Source organism: Monodon monoceros, unplaced genomic scaffold (genome assembly GCF_005190385.1).
Source record: "Monodon monoceros isolate NGI ecotype Baffin Bay Population unplaced genomic scaffold, NGI_Narwhal_1 Super_Scaffold_18, whole genome shotgun sequence".
Lineage (NCBI taxonomy): Eukaryota > Metazoa > Chordata > Mammalia > Artiodactyla > Monodontidae > Monodon > Monodon monoceros.
Genome location: NW_021703774.1, coordinates 126,414,772 through 126,435,177, shown reverse-complemented (window position 1 = coordinate 126,435,177; position 20,406 = coordinate 126,414,772). Strand labels below are relative to the sequence as shown.

General features: G+C 44.3%; 1 protein-coding gene across 1 annotated transcript in view; it reads left to right on the top strand.

Moving 5' to 3' along the window:
• Positions 1-20,406, top strand: part of ROR1 (receptor tyrosine kinase like orphan receptor 1) — a 406,932-nt gene that overhangs the window by 345,499 nt on the left and 41,027 nt on the right. The gene's annotated exons all lie outside the window — the stretch shown is intronic.

Genomic DNA, 20,406 nt, shown 5'->3' with positions numbered 1-20,406 from the left:
GGGAAGTTTTAAAGTGCTTGGCATGGCTCCTGGCATGGGGAACCCAACCCATCCTCTTCTTCGTTCCCCGAATTATGCCTCTGTGCCTTTAATTCTTTCTACATGTGCGACCCTAACCAGTGAACTTGGGCCCAAGATGAGTCTCACCTACTGGGAGGAAAGAGAAGAAAAGAACAAACTAAGGAATGAAGCACAAGATGGAACTGGGAAATGTCAGCTGCTTCTTGCTCGCTCATTTGTCACAGTGTTTTAGCAGCTCGAGACCATCTGCAACTTGCAAATGACTGACACACAGCTGAGTCAGACCAGCAGAATTCCTCAGCCTAGTAGGCCACTTGTTAAGACAGTTAGCGCCCGTTGGATACTGCCTATGAAGCGTTGAGAAGCAAAAGGGGAGAGAGTGGTTTCCAGAGGAGTGACTGAAGTGGGGAGGGGCCCGGCCATTGAGAGAGCAAAGGTGCCTGTGGCAGGTGTGAACACAAAGCTGGCTTCCTTGGGAGGTTAGTACTGAAAGAAAGCCTGGCCCCATGGCCTTGCAGCTCCTTTAAAGAAAGGGTGGGAGAGACAAGCTTGGGTAGTCTTTCCTGCTGTACAACAAGGGCCCAGGGTATCAACGGTGTTGACAGATCAACTGAGAAGTGGTTTAAGGTGGCATTAACAACACTGGCACATTGCCTTTTCTGATTGACAAGATTCAAAAAGGCATCAACTACCTTTCAGTCCCATTGAGAAGTGGTGAGCGATGAGGGCATCAGAGAGCCATTCCAGGGAATTCCTGGCTGGGACCGTGAACCATCTTTATTTAGATCCATCTCTTTGCACGAGTGAGACATCATTAGATAAGTGATAAACTCTCCATTCACAGGAACATTTCAGCAAAAAGCTAAACGAATTTTTAAAAAGAATTGTTTGCCTTTTATTTTGTTATGGTTCAGCTTTTGTTAAGTAAGGGTAAATTAGGCAAAAATAAGATGGTTGGGATTTTTTTTTTTTGAGAAAAGTAATTTTAAGTAAGGTACAGTTTCATGTCTGGGGCTTTGCGACGCTACTTACTAGCTAGGTGACCTTGGATAAGTTTCTTAGATTCTTGAATCTGTCTCATTTTACTCATCTGTATGAGGGGATAAATAGAACTGACCTCTTAAGAGTTGTAATGATAATTAGAAGAGATAGAGCCTGATCACTTACAAAGTGTACATACTTGATAAATATTAGCTAGTTTTAATAATACTGCTTTTGTTCTCTGCTTTTGCTATCTCTCTATTCCCACCTGATACACACATCAAGGTTGAGTGGCTTTGTAAACAGAGGCTGGTATCATGTGGGCCTGGCTATGAACTTGGCCAAACTGCTTCATTTCCCTAAGCCTCAGTCTCCTGTCTATTAAATGAGAGTAGTAATATCTGCCTCTCTTGTTTGTTATATGGTGCGAATAAGGTCATCTTTCTGAAGTGCTGAGCCGTCCACGTGCCTGCAAATGGTCGATGTTATAGTGTTTTTAACAAGGACTCTCAAAGCGCTATAAAGTACAAAATCATCAAAGAAAGCATCTCTTCATCCATTCACCATTTATTTCTTACGTACTTACTCTGTGCCAAACACAGAGTTTGGCACTGGGGACACAGATTTACAGTGTGTCGGAACAAGTAGGGAGTTTCTCGTGAACTCTCGGTCACTAAGGAAACAAGGCCATCCCATTCCCCTCGCACTTTCAAGTTAATCCACACTCTTCCACAGAATCCTTACATTCCAGCTACGGGATGGCTGGGTTTCATATCTCCTCAGATCAAAAAGTATTTCTATGAACAGTGATGTCTAATATTAAACTGGCTACATCAAACTTGATACTGCAGCCATTTTGTGTTTTGTGTCACAATTTTTTAAATGCCATGCCTGGTGGATCTGCACATGGTAGATATAAAGGAGGTTTCAAAGAGGGAAGCTTTACTACTTGGGCTTTTACATTGCCAGGCTGCATTTTTGGGAAAGCCACAAGAAAGAATGCATTTTTTTTTTTTTAAATGAGTATTACCTCGGAAGGTATAGCTCTTTCACAAAAGCAGTATGCCATTCTGAGCACTGCCCTCAATTGATTTTACTGATATTGTGATGGTCATTTCGACTAACATATGAATCAACATCTTAGACCACAAACATTCACAAATAGACTATTTGCTTGCCACAGCGTATGTCCCCCAACCAAGTAACACATGAGTGTGTTTGCATATGTGTGTGTGTTTAAAGTCGAAGGGCATTTTTAATGTAAGATCTAAAAAAAAAAGTAAGATCTACTCTTCCCTTTGGTGCCAGTCTTCATAGTAAGAAGAATACTTGTCTGAGACTCAGGATCTGGCCTCTGGCCTCCATTCTGCGATGACTACGAGAAGAAGCTCAAGTTCTACCTACTCCAGGAAGTCTTCCCTGACCACCCAGCTTCCGGGGGCATTTTCCTGCACTGAAACTATTACACTTAGATTCTGTACTATAAGATTTAATACACTTTCTCCCTAGTTGTTTCAACGTTTGATATCTTATCTGTCTAGAAAGTTTACATGCTCCCTGGGGGTAGAGGCCACGTCTTTTGAACTCTCTGAGATAAAGGACAGTGCTGGAAAGTAAATATTCTCCTCAACTAACACCTGATTAACCAAGACCAGTGACTGATCAGTGAGGTTAAATTCTATTCTGCTAAACATTTCTTGGCAGGGAATAGAGGGAGACAGTAGGATGGAGGTTGGGCTCAGAGGATACTGAATGAAGAAGAAAGGGCATTCGATTCAACATCAAGACCTGGTATCAAGTCCCATCTTGCCAGTTAATAACCAAGGATCAGACAGAAGCTACTCGATCTCTTCAATCTCATATTCCTCAACTTTAAAACATCCACCTCATAGAGTCACTTTGATGATCAAACGAGACAATGCATGGAAAATGCTTTGTAAGCAGGAACCCACTTTGCAATGTTATTTTTTAATTCAATTTACAATTTGGTTTGGGTTTTTTTAAATGGATAACTTTCTTTCCTCAAACCAATGAGGGAGGGAAGAAGTGATAAAAATCACATTCTCCGAAATTACAGAGAAGTCTTACAGAAAAGTCAGATCTCCCTAATCTTTGCCTTTGTGTCACACCAAGCCACCCACTGCATCCATTGATTAGTCTGGTACATTCATGTAGGGTTTTGTAGCTCACAAAATGCATTTTCACATGCATTGTCATACAAAAATCCTGTGATCCAGGCCATTCGGAGGTAAGTCTTCCCATTTAATAAGCAAAGTGAGACTCCAGGAGCCTTACAAAATTCCCCCACGTCACCAGAGGGGTCTTGAAGGCTTGCCTTCCTCCCAGTTCTGCCCTCTTCCCACGATACCACCTCGGCTCTGTGGTGCACACGTCCTACCCAAGGCCTTTTCAATCACCAGCATGGTTACATGTGCATCCTAGCCAGGGAGACTGGTTCCCTAGCATTTGTCTCCATAAAAATAAGGGGCTTCTGTAGTGGTCCAGTGGTAAAGAATCCACCTTCCAACGCAGTGGACGCAGGTTCCATCCCTGGTCGGGGGAGCTGAGACCCCACATGCCGCGGGGCAACTAAGCCCGTGTGCCACAACTAGAGAGAAGCCCAAGCGCCGCAACGAAGAGCCCACACCACGGTGAAAGATCCCGCACGCCTCAACGAAGATTCCGCGTGCCGCAACTAAGACCCGACGCAGCCAAAAAGATAGATAAATAAAACAAAATAATTAAGACATTCAAGCTAAAATTCCATCCAATTTATAAGTCTTTGATATTGCATAATGAATGTAAACATCGTGCTCCTGGCCTTTCTGTATTGGTAGCAGCATGGCAGCCTTGTTAAGAATTAGCTGGAGCTGATTCTAGCGCTCGTTCTGATACTCGCCGGATCAGGGGGACATTGAGAAGCCTGTCTGGACCTCGGTGAATTCGGGTTAACAGTACCCAGCTCCCAGCGTTGCGGTGAGGATGCACATAAAGCCCTTACTCCCCTGTGTGACTCAGGGAGGAAAGCCGCTGGGATTTCAACTGCTCCCAGCTCTGTGAAGTAAGGTCAGGTTTATGTCTGAGCAACACGTGAAAGGCGCAGCATTTGAACCCGTAAATGCTGTCATGCTTTGACAGTGTTAATGAAACACTTCATCGTGCATCAGGCAGCATCACCTTGACAGGCAATCTCTGGCTGACGTAACCCGAGGGCCAATGTGGAAAGGACATTTCATCAAGGACAAACCAGGTTGCTTTGTTTTTCTTCCTTCTTTAAGAACTATTCCAATTAATTTTTTTCATGCATAGGCCTGACCCCTTAGCCTCCAGGTAGAACTCTGTACGTGCATGATGGGAATTTTGACGTATATTGTGTGCACTCAATGGGAACGTGGTTCTCCTTTTACTGCCTTTCCCAGCCCTCTCCCCCATGGCAGAATTTTTCCATGAGGCAATGAAGCAAAGGTGATTCATACCCCTGTAGTCATATTTTTTTTTTTTTACCTTTCTTCCTAATTCTGAACAGCTCCTTAAAAGGGATGGCTGGGGGCCTGGGGTCTATCACCCATGAGTTGGCCTGCATCCATGGCACGTGTGTTATAGGTGGAACCATGGTGTGAGGTGTGGGTAATGGTATCCTGGCTTCAGAGATGAAGAAATGGATGCGTGAAATGGTTCAATAATTATTCAAAGGCCACACGGCTAGGGAAGGGCAGAGCTAGGATGTGAACCTGGTTTATCTGACTCCAAAGCCCTTGCTCTTGTATATTACAGCTTTAGAGTTTTTCAAATGCCACTTTCTTTGACAAGGGCCTTCTAGAAACAAACACTTTGAACTTCAAGTCCAGCCTTTCACGGGGGAAGTTTGTGTACTGTGGCAGTCCAGTTGGGAAAGGGTGTGTTCTTTTGAAAGGCAAAAGAAAGCCGTTTGGGCCTTCTCGACTGCTCTCCAAAGAGGATGCTGGGTACTCTGCCCACATGTAGGGGCCTCCGTTCCTGGGTCTTTAAAGGATCCCACTGAATAATCATGATAATTCTTGATAAGTCCTAACACCCAGAGAGCAGGACTCTCCCCCATGAACAGGACCCTGGAGAGCTGGGACTGGGGGTCCTGGGGAAGCAATGACACGGCGGAGTCAGCAGGCCAGGGGAGAACTGGGTGGGAGGAATATGAGGGGTAACTGGTAGGTGGTAAAGCAGCACCAGCCAGTAGAAATATCAAGTGAGCCACGACTACGAGCCACATGTGTAATTTTAAATTTTCCAGGGGCCACATTTTAAAAAGTAAGAACACCGAAATTAATTTCAACTGTTTACATTTTAGTGTATTATACTTTAACGATATGTTTTATTTAACCCAGTAGATCTAAAATATTATCATTTTGACATGTAATCAATATACAAATATTAATGAGATATTTTACATGTATTTTTGTTTGTTTGTTTTAAGTCTTTGAAACCCAGAGTATATTTTACACATCTCAGCTGTGCACATTCAAGTGCTCAAAACAAGCACGTGTGGCTAGTGACAATTGTCTTGGAGCATGGGGGTCTACCAGCAACACTGACATTGCAGCCTCCCTCACCTGCCAGGCCTCACTCTCCCCCACCCCTGCTTTATTTTTCTGCATACCAGTTAACACTGGACAAACTATGCTTTCCCTTTCTTTGTTTATAGTCTATCTCTCGGTATTCATTAGGATACAGTCTAGGCTGGTGTAATAAATGAGCAGATAGATAGATAGATAGATGAAGATACAGTGGCTTAGACAAGATAGAAATTGATTTCTCCTCAGTCCTGAGGAGGCTGCTGAGAGCTGGAAAGGTAGCTCTGTTCCCCATGCCCACCCTGAGACTCAAGCTCAGTCTGTATTACTCTTCTGCCAGCCCCAACATGTGTCATCTATCTTGTTCTAGATGGCTTCTTCAGCATCTTCACGGCCACACTCCAGTCAGGAGCACATTCTTTCTTTTTTTTTTTAATCTGAAGAAACAACAATCTTTATTTTTTTTTACTTTTTATTTTATATTGGAGTATAGCCAATTAACAATATTGTGATAGTTTCAGGTGCACAGCAAAGCAACTCAGCCATACATATACATGTGTCCATTCTCCCCCAGACTCCCCTCCCATCCAGACTGCCACATAACATTGAGCAGTGTTCCCTGTGCTGTACAGTAGGTCCTTGTTGGTTATTCTTTTTAAATATAGCAAGCACATTCTATCTTTTCTTTTATAAGGACAGAGCCCTCTCTTCTTCCTTTCTTCATCACTTCCTTCCTCCTTTCCTCCCTTCCTTCCTTCCTTCTTTCCTTCTGCCTTCTCTCCCTCCCTCTCTGCCCCTTTCTTTCTCTCTGCAGGGCCTGACCCAGAGGTAATACGCTTCACTTCTGCTCACATCTCTTTAGCCAGAACATAGCCACATGCCACCTCTAGCTGAGGTCTCCTGCTAAGTGAGCCGGTGGCCAGCTGATATGGGCAGCTCTATTACTAAAGGAGAGAGGAGCCATCACCCTCCCCCACTGGCATGTCAGCTCCATGAGGGCAGTGACTGGGGGATGTTTTGTTCACGATCGTAGCCCCAGCAATGGTGTACGAAGGGCAGGGCAGTGGGAGCATCTCCCCGGTGGATAGGAGTATTTCATAGGACGTTGTTTGAATCGCAGGCACAATATGGTAATAACAGCAGACTAACAGAGAGTTGGTTTCATGATTGTTTTAACATTCTCCGCAGACCCTAAACCCTATATTGGCCGCACCGAGTAGACTGCTGCCCTGCCCTGCCGTTGGTTCACCACTGAGCCCTGGCACCTAGGGTAGTGGCGGCTATGCAGTGGACACTCAGTGTCTGCAGAATGAATGAACAGAAGAAGTACCGCTGCCTCCGTTCCTGCCGTTTCCTCCTCACCAGGTCGCAGCCCGTATGACGTGTCGCCACAGTTTCTTTAAACTGTGAGCTCCTCAAGCACCAGGACCTGCACCCACTGCCACACTGTAGCTGGCGCTCAGCTGGGGCTGGTTTGTTGAAGGAACCGATAACGTTCATTGAAGGCTGCCTCCCGGGGCTGCCCCTAGCCTGCACTGAGCCAACCCCAGGCAGGAGTTTTCTATCCGATTCTCTTCCTCCTGTCAGAACAACAGAGCAAAAGACTGGAAAGAGAGACAAGCTCCCATTTGTGAGCCAACTTATGCATCCGGTTATAGAATGTGCACTTTTTCCCAAAAGCAATAGGGAACCATCACCATGGTTTAACCGGGTGGGGCTTTAATTAGAGATGTGATTTAGTGATGTGAGGATGGAGAAGAGGGAACTAGTTGGCCTTTACTCCTCAGACCTCTGACTTCAGCTCTGTAGGCACTGGCGTTTCCTAGTTATCTTCAGCCACTTCAGAAGTCATCACTCGTTTACCATCTCAGTCCAAATGTCCCTCCTCTGCTCTCCATTTTGATGAGGACAGTCTTTGACGCATTCACCTATGTACCCACTCATCCCCAGCAGCCACGTACTGGATGCCTTGAGAAGGTATGCTCCTTTAAGGCAGGGGCCGTGTCCACCGCTGGATCCCCAAGGCGGGGCAGTGCCCGGCACCTGTCAATAAATATGTTTTCTGACTGAGCACCACGTGCCAGGACACTGGAGATGAGGCGATGACAAGGGAAGCTGAGAGCACACGTGTCCAGTAACGGATGTAGAGTGTCCTTGAAGCATTTGAAGACTATTCTTGTGTTCCCTCAAGTCTTCTCCTCTCCAGGCTCCCCTCTCTAGCTCCTTCAGCCATTGCTCTCGTGATATGATTTTAGTTCTCTTCATCAGTCTAATATCTTTACTTCCCATGAATGCTTCCCTTTTGAACTCTGCTGCCCAGAGTAAAGCCTGATGCTCCAGGTGAAGTTGGACCAGGAGCTCAGCTGATGCTTGTTGGTTGAAGGAACCGATAACGGCCATTGAAGGCTGTCCCCCTGGGCTGCCCTAGCCTGCACTCAGCTACTTGCACGTCCCTCCCTGATTTCAGAGAGCATGCTCCTAGTCACAAGTGCCCCTACCATCAACCAGCTTTTTTGGTAGCTACCTTCCCTCCCCCTCTGACCAGTGGAATAGACCATCAACCAATACCCCATCCCCATGTACACCATACACACCAATACACTGTCACCTTCCTCAGCATCTCTCCTCACATCTCTGCCTACGGGTTTCCTTTAAGTCTACCAATCTGGAGGGAAGAGCTCATTCAAATAAAACACATTCTAAACATGGTTCTTAGGCTATTGCCATTTCTCTGCAAATATTCTAAGCACACAACTCAGTGACTGTAATTAAAGACCAAAGAGATATTCGATACTCCTCATGAGGGGCTCTGCACCTTGTTGTACTATTGTGGATTTTCTTGATTTTATTTATTGTGGTTTCAGTGGATTTTGTTTTGCTGTGTTGGACTTAGGATATTATTATCCTTGGGATTTATAAAAGAATACCGTGCCTAGCATGACATGAAGCCGACTTAAAAACCAAATTTGCCACTTTACTATGTGATCTCGAACAAGTTGTCTCTCAAAATCTCAATCTCTTCATCTAATAAGAATACTAATACCAACAGTAGAATGGACAGAGAAAATGCATAAAATATGCAAATGTTTTACATTACTAGTACAAATGTTTTACAAACGTGAGCATAGGAAAAATATGTTTAACTTCGCTATGGATAAAAATGAGGTATGATCTTAAAAAGTGATAGTACCTCGTAGGTACCTTAGCAGGTATTTGTTAGCAGCAAGTGCAGAGAAATAGACACCATTCTGTACTGATGGTAGAAATATTAATTAGAACAATTTTCTTAGAAGACTATTTGGAAATATATGTAAAAAGCCTTAAAGAGTTGCATACCTTTGACTTAGAAAATAATTCCACTCATTGTTTGTAGCCTAGAGCAATATCGTAGATGTATGTAAAGGTTCATACACAAGGATATTCATCTCAACATTTTATAAATAACAGAAAGTTGGATACAACCTGAATGTTTCACTGCAACCACTAAAAACCATGTTTTAGAAGAATAATGATGGGGGAAATACATATTCCATTCAAAAGAAGAAATTATGTCCAGTATAATTCCAAGTTGTAAAAAGAATTCCTTCGTGTGTTTATATGTATGCATGCATATATTTGTTAAGAGTGATTATCGGTAGGTCCTGGATGTATGGTGATTTTAATTTTCTTCTTCGTGCTTCTATTTTTCAAAATTTCCACAACAGCCGTTGCTTTTTCAAGGGTAGATTAAGAATGCCCTTACGTATCTTACAAGAATGTGATCAGACTCTAAACTTAAGTTATGTGTGTTGAAAGGTCATATGAATTTATTTCATCATCATGAGATGTATTAATCCCCTATTTTGTGTTTCTTTCACACTTCTTTTTTGTCCTCCGTCCATCTCTCTGCCAAAGCCTTTACTTTCCTTCCCTTTCACTCTCTCCCTTCTCTCTAGGCTCTGCCTTACTCACTTTCCTGTCTCGTGGGCATTGCTCCACTGCCTCTAGGAGCAAGGGTCAAACAATTGCTGACCCTGATCTGAAGCTCAGTTGATCCAAACCGAGCAAGAAGTGAACACGTTTCTTGCATTTCCTTTCAGAACTCTAGTAGCCCTGACACACATCCTGGACTAATTGAGACTGTGTGAAACGGACGTCTCTCAGTTCAGAGCTGAGCCCTTGTCATCTAGGACTGAATTACCAACTTCTCAAACACTGCTGGGAAGGTTGGGGGCAGGGTTGCTCTTTTCTTCTCCATCCCAAATGTTGGATGCCCCTGCCTTCCAACACGACTCGAAAATAGCTTTGTCAAGCAAAGCGTGAACACGAGGAGTTTCCTGACATTTTCATAACTACGAGCATATGATTGGCAGTTCATATTGAATAACGATGTAAGAACTCTCCCAATACTATTTCCAGTACTGGTTCGTAACCAGTCCCAGCTGCCTCACCACAGAGTGGGGGCACAGTAGACTACCAGGTTCCGTGGTTCGCCCACTTGCAAAGTTTGTGTTGAGTTACTGGGAGTCACGCTAACGGGGGGAGTCACTCTCCCGGAAAGCATTTAAGATGAATAAAGCTGAGGGTTTAATGTACTAATGAAAAAATTTGTCAATATTTAAATCAAACGTGTGAACACTAAGTGTTTTTACGTATGTTTGCCGCAGAGGTTTCGAGGCAGTCTCTGGCCTTCCAGACACGAATAAAGTAGATAGATGCACTGTTAGACCTTTGAACGATGACAAAGAAAAACAGGGAGTAATTGCTTCACTTGAAGCCTGCCAGGAAATTAATTGCCTAAGAGATGTATTTTATGCAGTGTCTAGAAAACTGCAGAGTCTACGGGAGTGGCTTGCTTTCACTAGGAGAAAACATGTGTCGCCTCTCACCAAAGATGTTTATGTCTTCTCACAAACCTGTCTTTTTTCAGCCTAAAGACATTCCAACTGGAAATGACTACAAAGCCAGGAGTTGATAGGTTAGGGGTGTTTAGTAATGCTTAAAATAATACCCTCATGGCAGCAGATACGATTCTGTCCTGTGAGCCCTGTGGAACAGCAACCCGGATGCCTGGTACCTGGACGTCTTTTTGTTTCTGCTTAGAGAAATTGGTGGGGGTGGATGGGGAATGGTGAGCCTGCCTTTGACTGCCAACTCTGAAACTCACGGATCTGGGCAGGGCTCTAGAGGAGCTATAGCTAAATGCACTTAAGAAATAGGGATGGAACCTGCCTTGGTCCCCCTTTGGGATTGTATTCCAAGGAGTGCTTGCGGAAGGCTGCTGGTTGAAGGCTGAAGGAAGTCTCTGCAATTCCGTAAACATTTCTTGGGCACCTTCTGCAAACCAGGTTAAATGGACTGGGCTCTGCTGGGAGTGAGATTGGGGACCTCACTCAGAGACTACAAAGAAAAATAAGAAAAGCTGCTGCACTTTAGTAGAGGAACAGATATCTCAATAAAGAATCCTAGACTAATGAAGTAAGTGCAGGAGGGTGGAGAGAGCAAAGCTACTCATAGACTAATCTGGGGGTTTCAGGAAAGCATCTTAAGAGAGCTAAGACTGAACTAGAACTGGAAGGATAAAGGACGGTGAGCCAGGTGGAGAAAGGTAAGAATGGATTTCTTGGAAGGAAATAGCCAAGGCATAAATGTCAGTAATAGTGTGGTGTGTTCAGAAACTACCAGCTGTTCTTCATTACTAGGGCCTGGAGTTCGAGAAGGGCAATGGTAGGAGATGGGGCTGAGAGATGTATGGGGCTGGACATTCAGGGGCCTTGTGACCTCTGTTAATGCGATAGGACTGTCACCAGGGGACTTCATGCAGTGGAGAGTAACTGCAGTTGTAAGAAAGAGATGATCTGATCTAGCTATCAGGTAGCTCATTCTGCAGCAGTGTGAAATGTCAATTTACAGCGTCCAGAATGGAGGTCAAGAGACCAGTTAGGAGGATACTGCAATCGTCTTGGCGGGACAGGATGAGAGCTAAGACTAGACCAACCATAAAAGGTTAGAATTGGAAAGAACATATCAGATAGTTCAACTTCTATATTATACAAATGGAATAACTGAGGAAAAAAGAGGGTAAGTGACCTCTCCAAGTTACGTAGAAATAAGCTTGTTGGCAGCCAAATCAGCACCAAGGACCCTGGTCCTCTGATTTCCAGCCCAGTGACTTTTCCACTCAGCAGTGCCAAGATCAGTCCCAGCATCCTGCTTGTTAGGTAATGCCCTAGAGAAATTTGAAACTTACTTGGCCAGCATTTTTCCTATCAATTTCTGGGAAGTGGGAACAGTCCTTGCTGAATAGAGAGAACCTGTATCAAGCCAGAGCACCTGGGAGGGATCTTTTCTGTTCATCTTCCTCCTCTCTGGCTTTAGACATCTCCTTAATATTTGCCTCCTTCCTCTCCTCCTCCAGAAAACCAAATACTGCTTATGAAATTCTCTCGCCTCTGCTAAGTCTAGGAAGTATACACACAATTGAGCACTTTTTCTCGAGCTTGTTTTCTCAGTGTTACTCTAACTACTGTATCACGGCTAAGCACTGGGACAATTTGGAGGACACGTGGTTCAATACAATCAACACTGACTATTTCCATCTAAACTCCTTCCTTGTCTATATACATATAACCATTTTACATAGCAGCATCATTTTACATAACCCTAACCCCACATAGCAGCGTCATATGTGCAAATACTCTTCGGTGTTTCTTTTTCATTAAATCATGTGTGTACATATTTTCATATATTTATATTAGCTTTATAGTATTTCTTATAGTGGAAACAGCAGGAAATTTGGAGTGAGGCCCAAGGCTTTGGGCAAGAGACTTAGTCTCTGAACCTCAGTTTCTTCAACTAGAAAATGCAGGTAATTCTACTACCTTGATTCCTGGCACATAGTCAGTGTACAGAAAGCATCCATCCTCCCTTCCTGCCTTTTTGGGGGTTGTTTCTGGGGCAATATACTATTTTCATAAACATCTGGGTATGGTTACAAATCATACCCATAGCTAAAAGTCAAAGGTCATGCTTCTTTTTTTAATCTACCTCAATGCTGAGAATCTTGTTGAGGAAAGAGTACAATCTTGATAACTTCTGAAGGTAAGTGGAAGAAATGAGGAAGAGAAGAGGAAACCACTTGAACTTGAAAGTTAAATTAACAAAAGTTTGTGGCCTTCTCATCTTATAAACACTGAAGTAACCAGTATTTATTGTGTACCTGACGATGGCAGCGTGGTTTATGGAACGCGCCAGCCACAGGGATGACACAGATTTCCATTTTAGATGGCCCTTTGGCAGCTTCACGAAGGGTGGGTTTGGAAGAAAAGAAGACTGGAGGCTGGTCTCCCAGTTAGGGGAGTCGTCAGCTGAGGGGGGTGATGGGCTGGGCCTGGAGGGAAGAGAGGGGTCAAATTCAAGCAGTGCTTTGGAAGCCAATTTAGTTTTCAAGTTAAACTGCTGCTCCTCTTAAAGGTCGCCCCTTCTCCTCTCCTTCCCATCTTCGTTTCTTCCATTCAGCGGAACTAAGTGCGTGGGGAGCTTGAGTGTCTGGGCTGGGCAAGGGGAGAAATTGTAAATTTCAGGCTGTGAGATGAACTCAGTTTCCCTCTTTGCTGCCACCACACAGAAGTTAAAGTAAAAAATGGGAGAGATTTCATTCACTCATTAAACATGTATGTATGTATGTACTAAGTGTCAACAACTTGATACTCACTAGGCACTGCTCTAGGCAATGGGGACACAGCTGTGACCAAACCAAAGTTCCTGTCCCCATGAAGTTTGTATATAAACAATAAACAATTAAATGTATCACTACAGAGGATATCTGATGATACTGAATGGAATAGGTAATAATCAGTTAGATAAGGGCAAGGGAACAGTGGTAGGCATGAGGTCAAAGAGGTGGTGGGAGCAGCAGAAGACTATGTAGGGACATTGTAAGGACTCCAGTGTTTCCTTAACACAAGAAGGGAAGTCTTTGGAGGAGTTTGAGCAGGGGAGGGACATAAACAAGGATTCCTCCAGCTGCTGCGCTGAGAGTAGACTGGGGAAGGCGGCCAAGAGTGGGAGTGGGAAGACCAGTTGTGAGGCTACTGGAAAAAAAATCAGGCAGAGATAATGGTGGCCTGAACCGGAGGGTAGCAGTAAAGGTAGGTTTGGGATCGGTTTTGAAGGAGGAGGTGGAAGCATGGGCTGCTGGTTTGCATATGGTTGTGAGAGAAAGTGTAAAATCAAGGAGAACACAAAGTTTTCGTTGTGAGCAGATGAAGGAATCGGTATTTACTGGGATGGTGGAAGAGTTCCAGAATGGTCTTGGAGGGAAATAAAGATCTCAATTTTAGACACGTTGAGTTTGAATTCCTTTTACATACCCAAGTGGAGATATGAAGGCTGAAGTTCAGAGAGTTGTCTCAGCTGTAGATAAGAGTGTGGGAGTCTTCAGTACAGAAATGGTCATTTAAAGCTTAGGAGACAGGAAGATCAGGTAGGGAGAGAGAGTACAAGGAAGAGGTCTGAGGACTGAGACTTAGGGCTCTCAATGACTAAAATTTTGAACTAGCGCAGGAGACTGAGAAAGCACAGCCAAAGATGTAAAAGGAAAACCAAGAGAGAAAGCCTGTCCTGGAAGCTGAGTGAAAAAAGGTATTTCAAGAGCTGTGTCAGATACTGCTGCTAGGTCAATAATGATAAAGACTGGACATTTCACTGTTGGATTTAGTAATGGAGACCACTGACCTTGACATGAGCTCTTTCAATGGAATGCCAAGGCAAAGGCCTGGTTGGGGTGGGTCCAAGAGCCAATGGGGGAACTGGAGAAAGCAGGTACAGACATCCTTGAGAGGAGTATTCCTATAAAAGGGAGTACAGAAACGTGGAGGTAGCTGAATGGGGACACAGTCTGAAGAGAATTTACCGTGGGAGGTATTATAGTACATTGATGTATTGATGGGAATGATCCAGTAGAGATGGGGGGAAATGGCAATATAGAAGAGAAAAGGGACAATCACCAGAGCAATATCCATGGATAGGTGAGAGGGGGTGGGGTCCATGCACTCAATGGTTGTTGGGCCTTAAAGTGGAGCACAGAGCGTCTACCCACAGTAATGGGAAAGGAGGCAGAGTCTGTGGAGCAGACCAAGGAGGGGTGGTTTAATCAAACTTCTCTTCTTAAAGGCTAACGCCTAAGTCTTGGCCTTTCTGATTCATAAGCCATACCTACTTCTGTCCCCAACATGTTCAGAGTTCACACACATGCATGATTTTATGTATGACTTATCTTTGGTCCAATGAGAAGGAACTACAAGATGCAAATTATAAAAAAAGGGAGTGAGAGAAAGAGCTTCCAGCTAGAAATCTAAGCGAATGTCAGCACTACAAGGGTGGGGATGTTTGTCTGCTTTCTTCTTTCCAGTGCCTACAATAGTACCTGGTAAATCGGTACACCTATTTCTAGAATAAATAGAGCAAAAACGGAACTTGTACTTCATAAACAACTACCATGATTGAATAGTTTGTATACACGATCTTATTTAACACACCAGTTTTACAGATGAGGAGATTACACACCTAGCCCCAGGCCACGCACAGCTGGAAGGCAGCTGTCAGGACTGCACCCAGTTCTGTGGGTCTCCAAAGCCCAGGTCTTGCCCGGACACTGCACTTTGACCATCCAACTACTTGGTGAACTTGGTCAAGTCATATAGCCACTCACTCTTGGTTCTTTCAGCCTTAGAAGGGGTTGGACCAGAGGTCGGAAAAGTCCCGTTCCAAAGGAATGACTCCATTAGACAATAAACAGACCCAGGGGACAGCCACGAGGCTTGGTGCCTGCCCTGAGTTCACAGTCCCCCTCCACACACACCAGTTCTGCCAGCGGGCCCCTTACCATTTTCTGCCAACTCTGACATAGACTCAGCTCTCTCCATGAGACAGCTGGATGTTCTGTGCTCTGTGTCTTGCATGTATTGCCCTTGTGCCAGGTTGTAGACAAGTTGAACCTGCCATCTTGGGCCCTAATCCCCAGCCCTAGCTCTCCAGCCATTTTCCAGACTGTCACTAATCACATCACTTTCTGGTGTCCCCTTGTCTTCACTATAAAATCCCTTCCCTCCCCATTTTTTCCTACTCTTATAATTTTGAGGTAGCAGATTGAAATAAGACTACGTTAAAAAGACTTTAAAGGAACATGAAAGTAGGATTTGAGTCCACAGAGAAGTCCCCTTGGGCCTGTCCCGCCCCACTCCCCCCATTACTCCATGAACTCTCACTCTGTCTTCGACTCCACTTATCTTGGTAGCATACCATTTAATCCACGATCTGTCGAATTATTCCTTTTTGAAGCTATCACCTCCTCCAGAAGCCTTCCCAGCCTCTGTTGTATGTGCTTTCTTTTATTCTTAGCACAAGGTTTCAGCAAACTTGATTGAAAAGAAAGAGGAATGGGGAGAAGGAGAGAAGGAGGGAAAGGGTAACAGAGGTGATGTTTATCACACTCACGTTTCTCCCCCATAGAATGTAAAGTCCTAGTGAACAGGGATCATATCGTTGGTATCCCAATGCCGAGAACATAAGGCCTCCCCTTTCTCTGCTCTGCGCTTTCCCATTCTAGTTAAAGCAGCCCCACAAATTCACCCTCATTCCTCATTTCTCCTTAAAGAGTCCACTGGATTTCACAGCTCTGTCCCAGAGACCCCCTTGTCTAACAGAAACCGCTTGTCCAGTTACAATATTCCCATTTGGTGCCTTACAAATCAAACCTTATTTTACTGGGAATTTCTGCCTCTTTACATTTTTTTAAAAATGTGTACATTTTTTTTATGTTTGACATGGGCACCTCTGTGTTGCCTTATTTGGGGCTGGGGGTTGGGGGAGGCATTATACTCACCACTGCTTTTTATGGAGGCTAGTAGTCTTTCCTAACTGCCCTCAGCAGAAGGAATGGGAAACAAAGCTGAGATGAAACAGAAAAGCAAAATGGGGGATTGGGTTTCACCCCATTTCTGAGTAGTAAGATGAAATCAAAACCCTCCTAAGAAGTCCCTAAGTTCCCTTTACCACTCTTTCCACAAACCCCCTTTTTTCAATCCATGGCCATAGGCATAAAAGGAAAGTGAAAAAAAATATCAAAGCAATCCTAGTAACACTTGTGGTAAAAAATCTGACCAGATTGGTATGTGTGCATGTCATATTATTCTAAACTTCCATTATTCTCAATGGACAAATTTAGGGGGTAATTGGAATGCCTGATATTTGAAGAACTGCCAAAGAACATCCAAAGGGTTTCTAATGAGAACTCGGGGCCCCAAACGTGGGGGCTCCAAGACCCATCTGTACATTCCCAGTGCCAGCCTAAGCTTAGGAGCAAAGTAGGCCCTTCATAGGAGGAAAAGTCAAAACACCCCTGGGCTTCTTAGAAGGTACAAGGTTACTCTACCACGGAAACCTCAGTAAATAGGAGGGGGCAAAAGTCACTCATCCTTTTTATTAGTGACCTTCCATATTCTTACAAATACTGTCGTGTACAGTCCTATCATTCCAAATGCATGTCTAAATAGGAATAAAATCTATCACACACATAATTTCCCCTTAAGTTACATTTGTGAGATACAAGCCCGGGTAATTCTCCTTTTCCAAAGTGAAATAAAACCCTTGTGTTCCTAAACATCGCTATGAAGCAAAGCCAATACCTTCCCATTTCTAAGTTAGACACAAGTAACTATTACGTGCTGCTCTGGAAACTATGACAGAATGTTATTCATCTGTTTGTTTTAATGGTTCGCAGCCAAGGGGAAAAAAAAAACTTTAAATTTTTCATTTAATTTTTCAAAGCAAAAAAGTGGTGTGAGAGAGCGGACTCTTTTGCTGAGGAAATAAAAGTTAACAATTGTCAGGGTCCAGGTGTGGGAAACAGCACGTGATACTTGACACAGTTGCCTCACAATTGCTCATGCTCACAAAGGCATTCCAGGAAGAGAAGGGCTATTAGGATGGGCTGATTTCTCAGCCTTGTAGATTGAAGTCTTCTCTGTGAGTCATCACCTCTCCGGGTTGATGTGCCTTGATTGGGTCACTTTGAAAGCTGATCTTAAAGGTCAAGTGTGTTTACACATTACCCTCTTTGATGCCCACTTTCAGGTTGGTCTTTAAAAACAGAGTTTGGACAATAACGTTGGGATCCCACATTTAACCTGTAATCTCTCCACCGCAGGCAGCCTGAGGCAAAGTATACTTTCGGTGCCCCCGACAGCTCTCCTTCCAAGATGCCCACCTTCTCTCTTTCACTCCAGCCAGCTCTTTCCATGTCTCCACCTATGTTTATCCTGATACCTCTTCTCCAAGGGCCTTTTCTTCCAAGCTGGTATGACTTAAACTATTTTCCCTCCTCCTGGTTGGCAGTTAACCAAGGATGCTTCAAGGCTCAAAGCTGTTTCAGGAAAAGGAAGGAGGTGGCTTTGGAGAGGTGGTAACTGTTTTTAGACCACACCAGATTATATTCTTTTTTTTTTTAATTTATTTATTTTATTTTTATTTATTTTTGGCTGCGTTGGGTCTTTGTTGCTGCACATGGGCTTTCTCTAGTTGCGGTAGCGGGGGCTACTCTTCATTGCAGTGTGCGGGCTTCTCATTGCGGTGGCTTCTCTTGTTGCGGAGCACGGGCTCTAGAGCGCAAGCTCAGTAGTTGTGGCGCACGGGCTTAGCTGCTCCACGGCACGTGGGATCTTCCCAGACCAGGGCTTGAACCCGTGTCCCCTGCATTGGCAGGCGACCTCTTAGCCACTTCGCCACCAGGGAAGCCCCCAGATTATATTCTGTTCTTAAAATTTCTGTGTCTCTGAGTGTTTATCCATATTGGGTAATTCTGCATCCTTTATGCAAATTCTTAATTTTATCATGTATCCCCCTTTTTAATGAAAAGACAGAGCTGATTTTCACCTTTAAGAGATCTGATGCACCTCCCAAGGGAGAACCTGCCTATGAGGTGGGAAGCTTTGCACCCAGCCCCAAGCTTACTAGTGCCTGCCCTGGGAAGCACCATGGGTGTGGATCTGCCGTGGCTGTGCTCTAACCAGATCAGGGTAATATGTGACCTGATTTGCAAATTTAAAAAGGGATACCTTCCATCATTTATGTCCATGATGGTCTTTGGGGAAGCAAATGTAACTTACCAGTTATATTTGCATTGGTAAAGTGAAATTACCTCCCACATGAGAGAAAATAACCCGAACTTTGCTAAATTGCTGACTGGAGCACACCTAGGGATACTGCATCTCTTTGAACTGCATGATTGATTTCCTTCAAACCAAGATTCAGGGCTCTGGGGACAGGCATCTTGATGGGATTTCATCTCCATGGCTCAAAATGGGGCTTGTAAGAGGCACCGAGTGGGGTAAACTCAGAAGTGTTGCAAGATGCCACTCAAGGCAGCCAGTCCCCCATGAGGCTGCCAGGTTGTGGGCTTGCAGAGCACTGTCTCTGGCATTCCAGCTGAAGAACCATGAGAATCAGAACAAAAAAACCCGCTGGGACTGTGTAAAATGCCAGGGCTTTTGGCCAGTGTGCTTGGAAACATGCCCCAAAATCTCTCCCCAGCTCTGAAGCTTAAAATTCCCACTTACTGCTCCTCTCTGTTGCTCCCTCTACCTTGTCCCTTGTGTATAAATGAGATTTTTCATAAAAATTGAGGTGAAATTCACATAACTTAAAATTAACTATTTAAAAGTGAGCGATTCCATAGCAGTTAATACATTTACAATGCTGTGCAACCACCATCTCTCTCTAGTTCCAAAACGTTTTTATCACAACGAAATAAAACTCTATACCCATTGAGGTATTCCCTATTCCTCCCTTTCTACAGCTCCTGGTTACCACCAGTCTGCTTCCTGTCTTCATGGATTTACTCATTCATGTCAATGGAATCGTATACTATGTGGCCTTTCTCATCTGGTTCATTTCATTTACCATAATGGTTTGGAGATTCTTCCACAGTGTAGCATGTTTCAGTACTTCGTCCCTTTTTCGTGGCGAATAATATTCCACCGTATGGATCTACCACATTTTGTCTATCCATTCAACTGTTGGTGAGCCTTTGGGGTTGTTTCTACTATTGTGAATAGTGCTGCTATGAACATTTGTGTACAAGTATTTGTTTGAGTCTCTTGAGATCCTTTTGTTTGAGTGAGATTTTATAGTTAGCCAAGTCCCTTTATGTCCATTCTCTTCCTAGTAAGGAGGAGCATGCATTTTGACTAGTCGTATTACCCCAAAGGGGAACATGTTAGGGCCTCACTCATCAGTAAGAATCACTTCGGCTTGACTGAGCCTGTCAGGCCCCAGTGTAAAATCTGGTGCAGAAGAAAGTGGTTTCCAGTTTGGAGGGTCCTTCTGGTATGGAGAGGGTCCATGTCTGAGAGCTAGCCTAGGTCATCTCCATGTCTGTTATGTCTGTTACAGTTCTGTTGGTCAGTCTGTGCACAGTGGGGTGGGGGTAGAAACAGCTCTCAGCAGCACCCTCTCCCTCATTCAGCTCTTATTTACTGAGCTGTGCACTGTGCCGGGCCCCGGAGTTACGAAGCCAACTCGGACATGGTCCTTGCCTTAGAGTAGTGGTGAGGTGAGCACTACGTAATATGAAGTCAGAAATGCGTAGGAGTGGTGTGATAAAGGTGCTGGACGGGGGGCAGGGGGCAGTGGAGTGGGCAGTGACTAACTTTCCCGGGGGAGTTGGAGCATTGGGTTCTTAAAGACATAAAGGCAACCACGAGGTGAGAAAGAGGATGGAGGGAGCGCTGGGTCCCAGGAAGAGAACAGGCAAAGCCAGGAGAGCAGCAAAGTGCATTCCTTGTTTGGAGACTACCGAGGTCAATAGCATGGCTAGTCT